The sequence below is a fragment of the Watersipora subatra genome, chromosome 5 (assembly GCF_963576615.1).
Source record: "Watersipora subatra chromosome 5, tzWatSuba1.1, whole genome shotgun sequence".
Classification (NCBI taxonomy): domain Eukaryota; kingdom Metazoa; phylum Bryozoa; class Gymnolaemata; order Cheilostomatida; family Watersiporidae; genus Watersipora; species Watersipora subatra.
The window spans coordinates 23,888,575-23,905,547 of record NC_088712.1 but is presented as its reverse complement, the minus strand read 5'-3'; the positions used below and the strand labels follow the sequence as shown (position 1 = coordinate 23,905,547).

Here is a 16,973-nt window from a genome sequence, read left to right as displayed (position 1 = left end):
ATAAGAATGAAAATTAAAGATTTCTATTGAGCCTACAGAGTAGCATACTAACCGTTACATATACATATAAAGTGATAACGGTATGGCTGCTGTACTGACTAGCCATTGCCTAAATGTGAGGAACATTATTTACTGCCACTTATTATTTACAATGCATCATGAAAAGCATTTTTAAAAAGCAAAAAGGTAAAATGAGATTATTACTTGCAAAAAAGTGGAGCTCTGTTATGACTTGTTTTCATGCAGTTAAGAAGATGATGATTGGTTTACCCTGTGACAAGACAAAGTGAATGGCCCAAATATCACAAGTCTTCAAAAACTACCAATGTCTCAAAAATGAGGCCGATCTAGAAATTTGACTGCCATGTTCACACTTTTCCACATTATACTGTAATATACACCTAAAGCAGAGGCAGTGGTTTATTAGTGAAGCAAAGTTTACTGTTAATGACAACTATGCTTAGAATAAGTTTATGATATTGTTAGCTGACTGGTAGGAATGTAATCATACCATGGTTTATATTGAATCTTCTCATTGCTTAAATTGCCTTCAAGTCTATCTCAACTACTAGTATAGAGGGTTGTAATAAATAGGCATAACAAAGAGTAGGCCTACTGCGATAAAAAATTTAATTAGGCTTCATATCACACCTCGCAAACCTTTTGTAGTCCACAATAGTCTGACAAGATATTAACCACATTTATATGCTCTGAGGCAATTCATCGGGAGTATCGTGTATTACATTATGCAATCGAGCAAATAAAGATAACTTCAGGCAGATCTCACTAAAGCTAGTCATTGGTTCAGACACAATCAGCTCTACCTAATAATAATAATTAGTTCAATTGAAATGCCCTTAAGATATCAAATGAGAAGTCTCGAATGAACCATATATTTTCGATATCGCAGTGTGATTCATGCACGGGCGTTTGCCAACACTGTCAGCAAGCCAAACCGATCGTAAATGGTCGGTCCACGTTAACACTGATTAAACATTAGGTGGATATATGACAAAGTGAGTTTAGGGCACGTTCCATGGCGTAAACAAGCTCTATTAGTTGTATATAATGAAATTTCTCAGCTTATCACACAATGAAACATAACACTCACCATAAAAATCTCCAAAAGTTAAATAATTTCGACCAAGCGTAATTGTGAGCGGACTAGGAAGTTACCGGTGAGCCGCACCCTTCTGCGCGCGCATGTCACTGCGCATTAGCAGTTTTCGGCAATCATGTTTTGATAGTTGTCACTGTAGCGAAGCATTATAATTTCTGTCAAGCGGAAACGGTGTCGACATCGTTGGGTGAACGATTTTATAAGAGCATACAACTACCAATTTCACAACCTCACAGTTTGACCAGAGTAGATCAGAAATAAAGGAAACGTTGTATAAAAATCAATGAAATTATTTATTTAGCCATCGCGCTTTTCTGAACATCGAGTAATGTCAAACGTAGTAAGATTACTGGTACATGGAGCCACGTATCATATTATCCGGTGAAGATATTTGCTACGCAGGAAACAATTTAAGTCAGAAAACTATAAGTTATTATGGAATCGTCAGTATGCTTAGCAATGTTCTCACAACTTTCATGGACTGCGTGTTGTGGCTGGTCTTATACGTGGATTCTTTTGGAATTTACAGTCGAGCTAAAATTCAAGATTTTTTATAGTAAAATCCAATTTTATGATCATACTTACCATACAGTTACTATATGCTTAATTGTTCGAATTTAGCTTTTGGCGGACAAAAAAAGCTTTCCTTGACCCATCCTTATCCGCTTCCGACTACGCAAGCTCAGTTTTGTGAGTCAACTTGCACGCAGAGAGAAGGCAACTCCCGTGGGGAAGAAGGGTGGGTCTATAGTAACTGTATGGTAAGTATGATCATAAAATTGGATTTTACTATAAAAAATTTTGAATTTTATTTCACATACTTCCATACAGTTACTATATGCTTAATAGAATCCGACAGACACAGGTGGCTGGGCAGGAGTTGTCTTGTACGGATTTCACTAAGCGGATTAAAATGTAAGGGTCAATGGAGGGGATAATAAAGGATATCACCCCGAACCCTTTTCTTCATACGGTGTGATAGGAGGGGAAAACTCCTCACCCAAGGAATTTATCTACTCGTGGAGTGTCTGATAGTATGTACCAAAGGACCCAATCATCATGGTAGGAGTCTTGGGTATAAAGTGATAAGGGTGTAGATTAGAGCTTCAACACTTTATTAACGACCACCAGTGACTTAAATTGGGACAGGTCCCACGGTATATCTCTTTTATAGTGTCCCAGAAAGAACCACTTGCTTGACCATAGGCCAGTGGCTAAACTGTCATCAACATTATTATCATCTGAAATGAACATAGAGGCCGCTATAGCCCTAACCTCATGGGCATTGGTTTCTGGTAGAGAAGACATATCTAAAACTTTATAAGAGTCTCTAATAGCACAACAAATCCATCTTGAAACAGAATCTTGAGTGATGGGTTTATGAGGTCTGATGTAAGACAGAAACATATTACCATTATTGTCACATAAATCATTAGTAACTGTCAGATATTCTAGTAATGTTAGATAAGGACACAGGTTTGGATTTCCTGGGTTAGCTCTAACGAGGATTTTCAGTTCCGGATCGCTTGCCTTCTGTGTCTTGGCCATAAAGCCGCGATTAACTCTGAGTTGGATGGTATCTTCAGAGATGTTGATGGACTCTCTAGTGAGGGCATGGATCTCTGATCTCCTCCTCCCAGTGCTCAGGGCTAGAAGAAACACACATTTCAGGGATAGCGACCTGAAAAATAATACAAGTTATAACTTGTTGTGTCAGCATCAAGTTAATACAAGAGCTGTAACAAGCTGATAGAAAGCAACAAGCAAGCAGTATTAGTGTGTAGTGTGTACAACAAGCGTTGTAACATGCTGATAGAAAGCAGCAAGCAAGCAGGATTAGTGAGTATAAGGCAACTAGAATTACCTCAAATCTGCGCTTGACTTAGAGAGGTGGTGGAGGATGACCGTGAGATCCCACTTTGGTAGTTGTCTTCTGATGGTTTTATGAGAGCAAGCGGCAAAGCCTCTCAGCATCTCCTTGATTATGTCCTCGGTCCCTGTGGGGAAAGATCTACCTAGAGTATTGACCAGTGCAGCCTTGTAGCCTTTAATTGTACTCACTGACAGCTTCCTCTCCTCTAGCAGATAGATAAGGAAGTCAGTTACATGATAGATAGTGGGCTCGAGCGGATTTCTCTCCTCTCTAATACACCAATCAGAGTACACTTTCCATTTCCCATCATAGACGGATGATGAAGACTCCCTGACACATCTTGTGGCATAAAAGGCTGCTTTTCGAGAAATGCCTTCCTTGCATCTTGTCTGCTGGACAGCATCCAGGCGTGAAGTTGCAGTCTGTCTGTCCCCTGATGGTATACTCCGTTCTGTTTCAGTAGCTTTGCCATTTTAGGAAGTTCCAGCGGTCTGGATGCCAGTAGGCTTAACAGTCCTGTGAACCAACTCCGTCTGGGCCAGTTTGGAGCTATAATTATGATCTGACAATCTTGGGAATGGAGAATTTTCCTCAGTACCAGGGGAAGCAAGTTTATGGGAGAATACGCATAACCCCACAGTCTGTCCCATGATTGACTCAGTCCATCCACTCCTGCTGCCTGAAGGTCCTTCATAGGGCTGAAGTATATCGGTAGCTTGTTGTTCAACTTGGTTGCAAACAGATCCACCATTGGAGTGCCCCATTGTTTGAAAATCATCTTGACCACCTGAGGGTGTAGAGACCATTCTGTTGGTGAAGTCACCCGACTCAACATGTCTGCGATAACATTCCGTTTGCCGGGCAGATGGCATGCCTTCAGTGTGATCTTCTTCTCGTCGCACCAGTGCAGGATTTCCCAGATTAGGGTACATAGCTGTGGCGATCTGGTCCCTCCTTGTTTCTTTACCTCTCGTTGTCTATCTGGCACAAGACCACTTTTCCGAGCAAACTCTTCTGTAAAGTTTGAAGGCACTTGTAGAGTGCCAGGAGTTCGAGAACGTTTATGTCGAGTTTCCTTTCCTCGACTCCCCACCTTCCTTGAGCTGTTTCCTCGCCGACTATACCTTCCCATCCTGAGGCAGAGGCGTCTGATTGAAGCACGCAATCCGCTTGAGGTGGATTCATTTGAGTGCCTATCTGAAGGTTTTCTGTGGTCCACAAGACTAGGTGCTCTTTCATGTAGTTGGTTATAGGCACAGAATCTTGTAGGTGGCCTTTGGACATTCTCCAGTGACTCAGTAGGCGGAACTGCAGTGGCCTCATTCGAAGCCTTGCTCTCCACGATGTCGTAGCACAGAAGTTCATCAGACCAAGCATCGCTAAGAAACTTTGAGCAGTTATCTCCCCCTTCTTTGCTATCGCCCGACACATGGTAGTCAGTCTTAGGATATTCTCCTGAGATGGGTAAGCTAATCCTCTCTTGGTGTCTAGATTGAAGCCTAGGAATGTGCATACTTGTGTGGGATTTAGCATGCTCTTTTCGTAATTGATATGGAATCCCAGGTCCTGTAGCAGGTTGGAAGCGGTCAAAACCTGGGACTGTAAGACCTCCCTTGACTTGCTGTAGATCAGCCAGTCATCTAGGTATGTTATCAGGGTCACACCCCGTTGTCGTAGGTGAGCCCCTACTGTGGAGATGACCTTCATGAAGGTGTGAGGGCTTATGGATAACCCGAACGGTAGAACCTTGAACTGCATTGGTCGTTCATTCATCATAAACCCTAGAAACTTCCTGCTGTCTGTGTGAATGGGTATATGAAAAAAGGCATTGGTGAGGCCCAGCTTTACCATCCACATTGATTTGTCCAAAGCAGCTAGTACTGTTTGTATGTTGTCCATCTTGAATTTGGGTGCAGTGAGCCACTTGTTCAGTCTGGATAAGTCTATAATTATTTTCAACTACCCGTTTGTCTTAGGTACTGAGAATATTCGGCTGTAGAAACCCTTGTGGTCTCCTGTGACAGGCTCTACGGCACCTTTGGACTCTAAAACCATTAGCTCCGATACCAAGTCCTCTGAGAGTGTTTGTGGTACTGGATAATTTAAAGGGGCTTTTGTGTTTAAACGTAAACCGTGTTTTAACAGATCTATTTGCCAAATAGAGGCCCTGGGCAGATTGTTCCATACCTGCCAGTAACTGGTGAGACAGCCGCCTAATTTTTTTTGAGGGTCTTCTTGGGTATCTTGAAGGATTTGCCTTTCTGTGGGGCCTTTCCTTTACTTTGAAAACTATACTTTTACCAGTGTCACCTTCTTTCTCTGATTTTGGTTGAGCTGGTTGTAGTGACCATTTCTGCTGCTTGACTATTGATATCAACGCTCTGTTGGATGCTGTCGATGCATCCTGTGAGGTCAAATCAGCCAACTTTCCTTCAAATAGTGGTGAATTAAGCGAATTTAGCAAAGAAGACTTGGTGGCAGAGGAAAGAGCAGAGGTAGAGACCAACTGATCTCGCCTGACATGCACCAAATTAGCAAGTAAGCGTGCAAGCAAAGCAGCAGTATGGGATTGTGCAAGACATAAGCTCTCAATCGATCTGATGACTGCATCTGTATCACCCTGTTGCAAAAGCGCAACAGAGCTGCCAAGGACCCAATCTGAATGGCTAGCAACAAGCATCAACTGCCTTGTAAGGGTTTCCATCTCCTCAATATATTTGCATGGAATGAGGGCCTTGTTAGATGCCTTACCCAGAAGTGCAGCGTCCTCGTCAGTGCGGCTGTAAGACGATTTGAGCGTGTCCCACTGTACTTGGTAGTTTGAAACATGGAACCCTTTTATTCTGGGATATTTTGCTGTGAAGGCTTGTTTCTGGTGTTTGACCTCTTCTATGGCTGAAGTCATGACCTGAGACAAGGGCAGACTATAGTCTGTATCGTAATCATCTTGTGGTCTGTCTTGAGATAGCATCTGTTCGGCGATAGTCTTGGCTCTACAAGAACAGAAAATGTCATTATGTACTCATAAATATCTATTCACTAGATATATATCATGTACATCTATAATAAGACAATGTAACCACTATATCTATCATGATATCGACATGGAATATAACCAATATCAACTAGCTATACATAAAAGCTACCATACCTCTTTACTTTGTGATCTGGAGGGGTAGTATGGAATCCGGGAGTACTTCAAAGATCTTCCTTTTCAGCTCCCTCAAGGACATGTCTTTGCCATCTTCCCCTGTCCTGTTTTCATCATCAACGGTCACTGGTTGAGGCTGGTCTTCTGCTTCTTGATTGTCTGTCAAGAGAAGAGAAGGACCTGACAAATTCGTTAACAACAAAGTAACGACCCCCTTCTCAAGTTTCAAGACACAGCGGTACGGAAACTTGATCAAGGAAAGCCCTGACAACCCATTATAAACAGAGACCTTTCAGTTAGGTATTTCTGATATAACAGATATCCCACTGATAGCTCATAAGGAGGCTTACGCATGTGCTCCGAGCTAAAGAGGGTGAGACAAGGAGATTCCGACCTGGGTGTCCCCTTCCGAAAGGACAGGGCGAAGGTTAGGTCGGGTGCAAATCGACCGAGTCAAGTCAAGGTAAGAGAATGTCGATTTCGGAGTATAAAAGAACTCGTCCATCGACTACCCCTTGACAGGAAGGCAAGGGGTATGCTGTCCCTCTCGAGGAGGGACAAACATGATACGTACCTGCCATTTTCAGAGCTGGAAACTGAAGAGAGAGAATTCTGTAAAACAGTGCGTGCTTCAACTTCAGTTGACGAACAAAAACTGAGCTTGCGTAGTCGGAAGCGGATAAGGATGGGTCAAGGAAAGCTTTTTTGGTCCGCCAAAAGCTAAATTCGAACAATTAAGCATATAGTAACTGTATAGAAGTATGTGAAATAAAATAGGTTTTTCTGTGAGTTCCATAGACGGAAACTGTTTTGTTACGGTGCCTACCAAAAGGATGGATATATAATGCTGGTTGCTGTTGACATACGGTGGTTGTTGAAATATGCATTTATGTGTTATCACGTGTTTAGGTAAGTTTTAGTGCTGCATATCTGTTAACATTTTTATGGTTGTTTTTCCCTCTCGCGGTTTCATTTTATAGCGGCAAACAATATTTACCGCTACAAAATAAAATACAAACTATTATTCTGTCTTTAAGCTAGTATGTTATTAGTTAGTTTTTGCAGAGGTAATACAAGCAAACGGTCGAATCAATATGTTCTGAGCTTTTTTGCTAGCTGTGTTTGGCAGAAGGGTTATTAGATATGATCGTTGTCAAAGATCTGCATAACTATTTTTACCGAGCTTTTATGTCTACAGTTTCTTTAAACAATACTTATTTTAGCCCTCAAACTTGTTTTTACATATGTTATTTTTTATGTTTCAACATTATTAAATTAGTCAGATTATTCATTAGTTTTTCAGTTAGACTATATTTTTGTGTTGATCTTTTTTGTACACTGCTTTTTAGTTAGTTTACTAGCAGGGTACCTTGTGGAAAACATTGAAAAATATAACTATTGATTACCACAATAAAGATTGCTCAAATATGTATATAATAACTACTCAGTGAGTGTGAGCTCAGAATTAAAGTAGCTGTATTTGTGTATATGTTTCCAGTTGTGGAAGCATTAATTGTATACTTAGTGATTAATTTTGACAGGTTTAAAAAAACACTTAAAATCAGCAGTGTACTTAAGGCCGGTTAATTTTTATAATAAAGATATTACTAGATAATGTAGGGCTACCAATGTGCATGTACCATGAATACACAAAATTGGTGCAATTCTATATTTTCAGTTTTTCATATTTCGCTTTCTTTGGTCTAATGCATTTATGCCTGGAGCTCAATGTAAATATCACAGTCTTTCATTTTTAAGTGATGAACTGATGTGTTCTGCATCTCGCTGCATGGCTCCCTTTGTTGCCACTGATCAGATCCATCCAGCCGAGGGTATTCAGAATCATGACATAAGGCAGCAAATAACAAAATGGTGAGTTGATTATGTATCATGCCATTACTTTCATAGGCCATTTCCTTGTTTCCTTTAGATTGCTCTTTCTTTGTTTCAGTTTTTGGCAACTATGTTGACAACTTAGTTTTTATAGTGAAGTGAGTTTAGATGGTGCGTGATTTCCAATACTTACAGATTCAACTTTAGCAATCGATTTTCGCTAGTTAATTCAGATGTACAAAATAACCAAATTAGTATGTCAACAGTGATCAGCATGTTTTAATCACTAATTTCTGCATTTGGTATTCTGTTTGAACAGCCATGTCCTTGAGGAACATGAACACTTCAGACCTTGTATACCTCGAAATTATAGAGGTTCCGCAAAACTACTATAAGCAGGGTAAGTTGCTACATTGCTGCTCAAAAAAAAGTGCTACGGGTTAATTATGAAAATCACTCATGTTCATGAAATGAATCAGACTCAAAATACTTGCAGATTACTGGAAGAAAGAATTATGAGAAATGTTTCATAAGTATTGTAAATTTACGCTAGTTGTTTTCATCTATCTGTTACAAGTAGGAATATATTTCTCCATATATAATAGTTGTTTATGTTAAACATTGTCATTAGTTTGAAACCCATTCTTCATGGTTTAAAAGTTAAACTCAAATACATTCAGCCCTCTTTGATTAAATAATATTTAATCAAAATTAAATTGGTTGCAAATAGGCTCATTTTAACTCATCACAATTGTGTCAGTTGTCTTTTTACCGTCACAGACCAACATGTTTATTTAGATATGATGAATTTATAAGGTATTGCTGACTAATTGCTGACTTGTTAGTGACAAAAACAAGGCATTTCATTGATTGTTCTGTTAGTCTGCATCACTACCTTATCTATATCACTTACCTTCGCACTTATCTGAATCACATTTTACTAAACATTGTCATTGCTTTCTCTCCAGCTTTCTCAAATCGTAGGAGTTGTCATACCAACCTAAATAAGCCTACATTGAAGCTTAGCATGATGTATTTACTTTAGCTGTCATTTGTTGTGAAATTCAGTAATTGCTGCTATAGGAGTTGTCTCCAGTTATTCACAATGTTGGCTTTTCCATAGGGAGTACTCTGACAGGGGAAGTTATAACTCTGACATGTTCTGTTGATCTGTATCCCTACTTCTGTTACAGCTGATCAACAGATTAAGTCTACTGATGATGTTGTCACAGTGGATAACAACCTGTAATGTGGATCCTCCCTGTCAGAGCCTGGTTATAGACCCAAATATAAAGCTGTTAGTTTGACCTTGCGAAGTGCATCTTTAGTTGGATAGTCACAATGGTTCCGGTTTCATAGCTTGATAACACATGTTTGTCACTTCCCTTGGGTAAATTGTGTATAAAATTACTTACAATATGAAAGTCACAAGGTATGCCAAAGTTGATGCAGTTGTGAAGTGTGTAATGATTCATGTACTTGGAATGCCTTTCAGACTTTATAATAGTCACTCCGTTTAATTGATTATTTGTTGTGTGAGCCGTAATTCAGGCTAATTATTTATTTGGACTTTTCTGTTATATTTTTTAACATTTGTAGTTTCAAATTTATTTTATCATTCTTTTTCTACCACTTACATTGTTAGACAATTAAACAAATGCTCAAATAATTGCATTTTTGTTTATTAAAATATTGCTACAGGTACTTGCTGCTATGATTGAATTCTCTCTACAGTTATTCTTCAATGTTTATCATAATATATTGATTACAATATTGCATTGAGTGTTTTATTGTGGCTTGTAGATCTTTTACAATCTTTGCTAAAGTAAGAGGATTTTCCTTCCATCTGTATGATGTCAGACTTACTAGCTTAGGCAACAATATGACTTTCCACAGTATTCGGGCTCAAAGCTTTTGACTAGGTGGAGCAACATGCCACCAATTATGCCAATTCACCACATTGTCATATTGTGGAATAATTATTCATTTAGTTATTACACCTGAAGAGCTCTTGCGATGCACCAAACTGTCAGGGTGCTACCCTTTACCATAATAAAAGGGCACATGGGTGATTCTATCACGGGCACCATGATGAGTGCGGAGTTTTGCTGCAGTTTCTAACATATGCCCAAACACACTTCATGTGTGCCAGCGGCCAATAACATTTTGTTTGAGCAGTTTCTTTGAAGTTGTTAACAAATAAACAAGCAAATATGGTGCCTTGTAGACCACCATGTAAACAACTTCAGCTTTTTATATCTAATGAACCTTGTAGTAGCTTTTAATTTTTAATCTAGTAAATAATATGTATCATCTTTCACATGGTCAGCTTTCTACACGATTGACTCCCAAATGTTGGTCTTCAACTGGGTACTTTTGTACTTATTGTGTATAATTCATGCAGAGCTGAATCTATTCGTATTAAATCTTTAAACAGCTCAATGCTCGTTTAGCTATTTTTATTCAAACTTGTTTCAATCGCAAAATGTTGTAGTTGTAAGTTGCTAGCCATTGACACAATAAGTTAGCAGCTAGACCAGTGCATGCTAGAGAAAATTAACCAATCAAAATGCTCTTTGCATGTGATAAAGCTGTGACTGAGCGAGTCTAGGGTTATCGCTCAGCATCAACTCACCCAGCACAGATTGGCACCACATGGCATGATGTCTTACTAAATACTACCTGGTGTGTTTGCACCTTACAGTCGTGTCCCTTCATCCAAAGCTACAATTGAGTAATAGTAAAAAACATCACAGGCCATGCGATTGGAACTCACAAAATTTAGCTTACTAGACCAACATGCTACCACTGTGCCAGTCTACCAGTGTAATAATTGTATATATAGTTAATACACATGTTTATCTCTCACAAATCATTAGACTGCCAGAGTACAGTAGACACTCATATAACGTATACCTCTTATAACGTAAATCCCAAATAACGTAAAAAAAAATTATGTGAGGTTTTTGCTTCCTACAACGTAAAAAATTCCATATAAGGTAAAGTGTCAAGTTGGGTGAGTTTTCACAATCGATTTAAATGTTAGTTTGTTTTGCCGCAAGAAAAACCACCGAGCCCTTAGTGTACTATATATATATATATTTAGCGACATTTCAATTTGTCTTTATACATCGTTGAATGTGTCGACAAAAAGGCGAATAGGATAGCTGCGCAATTGTTCATAAATATAAAGGTGATCGGTAATTGTAGGAGTTACAGCGTCCGTCTACCAGTCTTAGTGTCACAAGTTGGAATATGATCAAAAAAAATATCTTTATCCTAGCCTTGACCCTCGGATAGTAATAGACGACGAACAGGTAGAAAGGTTTTTGGAATAAAAATATTTTGTTGTTTTGCCTTATTGTAGACGTACAAAATATTTGTTATTGGCTTTACTTTGCAGAATAGACTTTGCCGTTTAAAAAATAAGCAAATGGTTGTAAACGAACATCGAAAATGTGCAGTTCTTATCAACTTGTTGTAAATTTATGGTCTATAAAACCAGTGAGATTGATCATAAACATGAAAAATGTTGTTGATGCCAACCAATAATTATCCAGTTACGGTACGGCCCACAAATTAAAAGAGTTAAGTAAAGTATTTCCTGTTTTTGCATGGTCAAAAGAATGAGTTTGGAAAGATCTTGGAACTGATTAGGCCATTTAAATGTATTTTAATGTTCTTATAACATAATTTCACTATAACGTAAATGTTTCTGGAACGGGTTATTTACGTTATAGGAGGGTCGACTGTATAGTTAAACGAAGCAACTGCACTGGCTGCTCTCACTAGTGAAATACACAGACAAGCTTTGCAGGTATCACTAGTAAGAGGCTGACAATCTTGGCAAATGTCACTAATCAGATACGCAGACACCCTTTATGGGTGCCAGTGAGCAATCAACTTGATAAGCTATGAGGGTGCAGCCGTATAAACAAGTCTTGTAAAGTTGTAGGTGCCACTTGCATCAACTGTAAAATGTTTTATAGGGGTCACTAATGAACTGTGTAGAAAATCTATGTATGTGATACTGGCTATACGCACAGGGAAGCTTTTACTGCTGCCGCTAAGGACAGTCTGATGCTTCTGGATGAACTGCTACCACAATTGACCAAACGTACCCCACATGGAGGCTACTCCCGTCGCTTCTTCTTCAACTCGAACACAACAATATTTTATTAGCGAAGGACAATAAAACTGGTGAGTGAGTAGAAACAGAAAAAGGCTACTTGGGTTCTTTTACAGTATGTGGATATTTAGAAGCATCTTGGCATTTCACAAAGATTCCATGGTGTACACATGTACCTGAATATGTGCAGTGTGGAAACCTCAAACTGACATATGTTTATCAAGCGAGAGTTGTGTGACACTTTTATTTACATCATGGAAAAACAACTTCTCAGGCTGGGTCAAACGACAGTAGCTTAATCAAGCTTAAAGATGTGATAAGGCCAAATTTTAGTGGATTTTAATAGAAACTATCGATGTTTTTTATCTTTTGAGATGTTGTTTTTCATTTTAGGATACAACTTTAAATCTAGGTACAGATACATTATTATAAATATTTCAAACGACTGGTGTAAGAATAGTTGAAATATTGTCATATTAGTTTCCTCTAGATGTTGTGGAAACATATGAGTACCAGTTACGATTCTGCCTGTCTACTGTAATTAGGTTATCGAGTTAACTTATTTCATTGCGACCTTTGTATTAGCCGCATCTTTAAAAATAAGTTGGCAAGACCAACTGCATCACTAAAAAGTCATGTATATAGTCAACATTATTAGCAGGTCTATATTCCCCGAGACGGTTGAGCCGCCCCAACTTTTTAGTGAGTTTCGGCGGCTAAGTACTAAGAATTGCGGTCTATGATCATTCTCGTGGAATTTCCATGTTGGAAATTCCAAGAACCGAAGAAAATTCCAATAAGAAATCTATTAGCTACTAGCGTTCTAGATTGTTTTCGTGGTGAGCTCGCCAAATGAGTGATCTTGTAAGACTTTATTAAGACCCACAAACTGAACTTTATTGCTTATAGTAGGGATGTGAAGAAGACCCCCAAACTTGCATTTTCACTAATTTTCAGGCTCACTAATATAGTATTGGTTTTGCCTGCTACTAATGCAGTGAGTGATCCTTTTCTGCATTGAAGCGAATCAAAACATCGACGAGGAGCACTATGGAGCAGGTTCGGTTAAATAATCTTCTAATATTACACAAATATAAAGATGATGAAATAGATACAGAATCAGTTGTGAAAGATTTCTGTCATGGGCACATTGACAGAACAAGAGTTATTGCAATAAAGAAGTAATTGCTCTTTTTTGGTCAAGGTCCCTTACAGAAATCTGTAGTGTCATGAGTTTGATATCGTTTGTTGAATAAAAAAAATGTTTTGCCTACTATGAACCATAAACAATATATTTATGTAGATTTTGATGCTTACAATTAATTGCATTCATGCATATTCTGAGGGTTGTTGATGTCAAAAAGGTTCAGAGCTTCAGGGCGCTGCGCCGAACCACGTTGGGGGCTTACACCGCCCTCCAAACTCCAAACGTTCATAACTAGTTGCCTAACATTTGCACACCCAACTTGCAAATAGGAATACAGGTCTGATTATTAGTATCAACGCGTAAAAAATAAATCTGCTTGTCACATTTGATCAATTGATTCAAGTATAAAACAAATAGTTTTTTGAAATGCCAAAATAGTGAACACGAAGCGACGTCAATTTCTTTGAAAACAATTAACCCACTGATTCTGGCAAAGGGTTAATAAAGCCATTTTCGCACCTGGTTGGCAGTTTTTGGCATGGACACACCTGTTTCCCCTTAGTGGGGTGGAGCACAAAATTTCTTGAGCTCCTAATATTTAGTCCGTTTGAATTGAGTCGAGCTATAAAAAAGTATCTACGGGGCTATGATGTATTCAGTATGTTCTGCAAATTATAGGAGACCGCATCCGTACCTCAGAGCATGGGCCCGACTGCCTCGGAGAGTACTTTTGAGCTCCCTAGCAACTTGCATTAGCAATACCCGCAGACATTGTGCCTTTTAAAATTATGCCTGCGAGTCAACTCAACGAGACATCATTAGAAATTCAACAATGCCTCGACTGGGTTGAGGAAGTGGAGAGAGCTGAGTTGGACAAGCCTGTTCAGGTATAATGTGTGACTGCGACCGAGACAGTTCGGTTGTCAGACTCTTACAGCCACCTTTACAGAAGCTACCAATTAAGTTGGCCAAGATACGAATTGAGAAGAAAAAGGTAATTCATACTGAGCGCTCCGTCAGCAGTAGCACGATGAAGCGAGTGGAAGATGCACTTAAAAAGTCTGGCACCTGCAGTGTATATGGAGTAACTATAAGGGTGAGCAGGAACAGACAGCAGGTGTTGCAGAATTTTGCTGTGTATGTCTGCTGTATCACTTATGACACATCTCTCAAGACCAGCTGATGGCCCATGGCGCAGTATCTGGTTGACCGGGCTTGCTGGAGATTGTTTCTGTGCGCTAGATGGTGTAGGGTCAACCTTGAAGTGCTGCCCTGCCAACCAAATTTGACTGTGGCCGACAGTTCCCCTAAAGAGCCGACGGCCCTGGCTGTTACTACTACAAGCACAGAGGAAAAGCGCCGGCTGAGAGTCTCAAACTGGCCTCGAGTTGGCATGGCTTGTTGGCACGGAGCTTGTTGTGTCAATTGTGTTGTCAGCGAGACCGATATTGAAACACTGTAAAAAGCTTTCATCACTTTGAAAGTTAATTAAACAATCTTTTGTTTTGAGTACAAAATCGGAATCAGCTCTCTGATTTACCTAGAAAAGTTAATAAAAGCTGTATGGTGCAGTTCTGGTTTAAGCTTTCATTTGCTGTAATATACAGTAATTGCTGCTCTAGTAGTGGCCTCTGGTTATTTACAATGTTTACTCCTTTATAGGCTGTCTTCTGGCAGGGCAAGTTGAAACTGTAAACTCTGACATGGTCTGTTGACTGGCATCACTACCTCTGTTACAGCTGATCAACATATACAGTTTACTGATGATGATGTCACAGTAATTGACATGGAGGCGCTTGTTAATGATTACGTAAACAGATATGTGTAACAGAGATTCTATGAGTTTATCAGTGGGCAAGAACTTGTATCGTGTTCTGTCAGAGCTTGGTTATTGACTTGTAATAAAACTGTATGTTTGACCTTGAGAAGTGTGTCAAAGGTAAGACAGTCACAATGCTTCAGGTTAATCAGTAGCATGTTAACACATTGTTGTCACTTCCTTCTTGTTGATTTGTGTATAAAATTACGTACAAAATGAAAGTCACACCATATGCTAAAGTTGATGCAGTTGTGAAGTGTGTAATGATTCATATGATTCATGTTGTTGGAATGCCTTTCAGACTTTTTAACATAGTAATTCCGTTTAATTGATTATTTATTGTGTGAGCTGGAATTCAGGCTAATAAGTTACTTGCACTTTTCTGTTCTATTTTTATTTATTGTGGTTTTAGATTTAGTATACAATTTTTTTCCACAACTTACCTCATTAGACAATCAAACAAATTTTCCACTAATTGTATTTCTGTTTATCAATGTCTTGTTAGGCCTACTTGTACTCGCTGCTGTGATTGCCTCTCTACAATTATCTTTCATTATCTTCAATTATTTATAAGAATATATTTATTGATTCTGTTGTGGCCAAAGTAAGATCTTAGATTTTTATTCCATATGATACCTGACTGGGTAATTCAGGAAAAATATTACTCTCTACGGTATTCGAACTCACAGCTTCTGGCTTGGTAGACCAAAACCCCACCATCTATGACAATCGACAGCTTTGCCATGTTATGGAATACTTGTTCCTTTAGTTTTTACACCTGAGGATATCTCATGGCACATCAGACTGCCAGAGTGTTAGTCTTTATTATAATAACAGCAGTGTCCATCCTTTTAAATCCACAATTGAAGGTTTGGAAAAAAATCCAGGGCTTGAGATTTGAACTCATCACCTTCCTTAACCAGATTGCTAACACATGTGCCAGTCCACCATCAACCAGCATCTTTTAACAACTCCACATGAAGTTTTTACACTTGAAATTGTCTCACAGAGCACTAGACTGCCAGAGTATAGCTACCGGAATAAACTTTGTACCGGCTGCTCTTACTAGTGAAACATACATACAAGCTTTCCAGACATCACTAGTAAGAGGCTGATGAGCTTGGCTGGTGTCACTAATCAGATACACAGACAGCTTTCACAGGTGCCACTTTGCAAATATATTGACATGCTACATGTATGTGGGTGGCACCAGCAAATATAGATAAGTTTTGTAGGTGCCATTTTTACTATGTAGAAAATTTATATAGGCGTCACTAACCAATTACGTAGACAAGCTGTGCAGGTACTACTATAAATATGCACATAAAAGCTTTCGGTGCTGCGACAGACCAAAATTTTGCACCAAAGTGTTTATGTCTCCCTAGTCAAGTCAGGTTTGGTAATAATAGCCAATTACATAATTAATCAAGTTTCTTTTTTATGTTACACATTGGTTATTCAACCTCTGGAGTTGTCATTTCAATCAACTTTTTTAAGGCGTTTGTTTGGTTGTGCAAATGAGTTCATTATCATGCCCAAAGCTAGAAGCATTGTCAGAAACAAGCTACCAACAGTGTTAGGACCACTAGATTCTGCATTTGCTATTCAGTAAATCCAACTAGCAACTGATCAGCTCAAACTTAAGGTTCAGAACAAATGCAATCACTGACTTAAACACTTCATTCACAGTGATTCTGCACGGCCAATCAATGTTCAAACTGCCATTTGTACACATTTATAGCCTGTTTCCTCAGACTTTTTAATGAGGTTAAAACATTTTCTGGTTACCTACCTCTGTCATTTTTAAGAGAACTACAGTAGCTTTAATACTTTACAGAGAATGCCAAGTCGGATGGGATCTATCAACAGCGGCTAAGCAGATAGGCATCAGTACTAGCTTT

General features: G+C 38.9%; 1 long non-coding RNA gene across 1 annotated transcript; it reads left to right on the top strand.

The window, feature by feature from the left end:
• Positions 1-7,894: 7,894 nt before the first annotated feature.
• Positions 7,895-9,262, top strand: LOC137396225 (uncharacterized). Its single transcript, XR_010978498.1, has 3 exons — positions 7,895-8,016; positions 8,297-8,377; positions 9,171-9,262. It is a non-coding gene; the product is annotated as an uncharacterized lncRNA (long non-coding RNA).
• Positions 9,263-16,973: the final 7,711 nt, after the last annotated feature.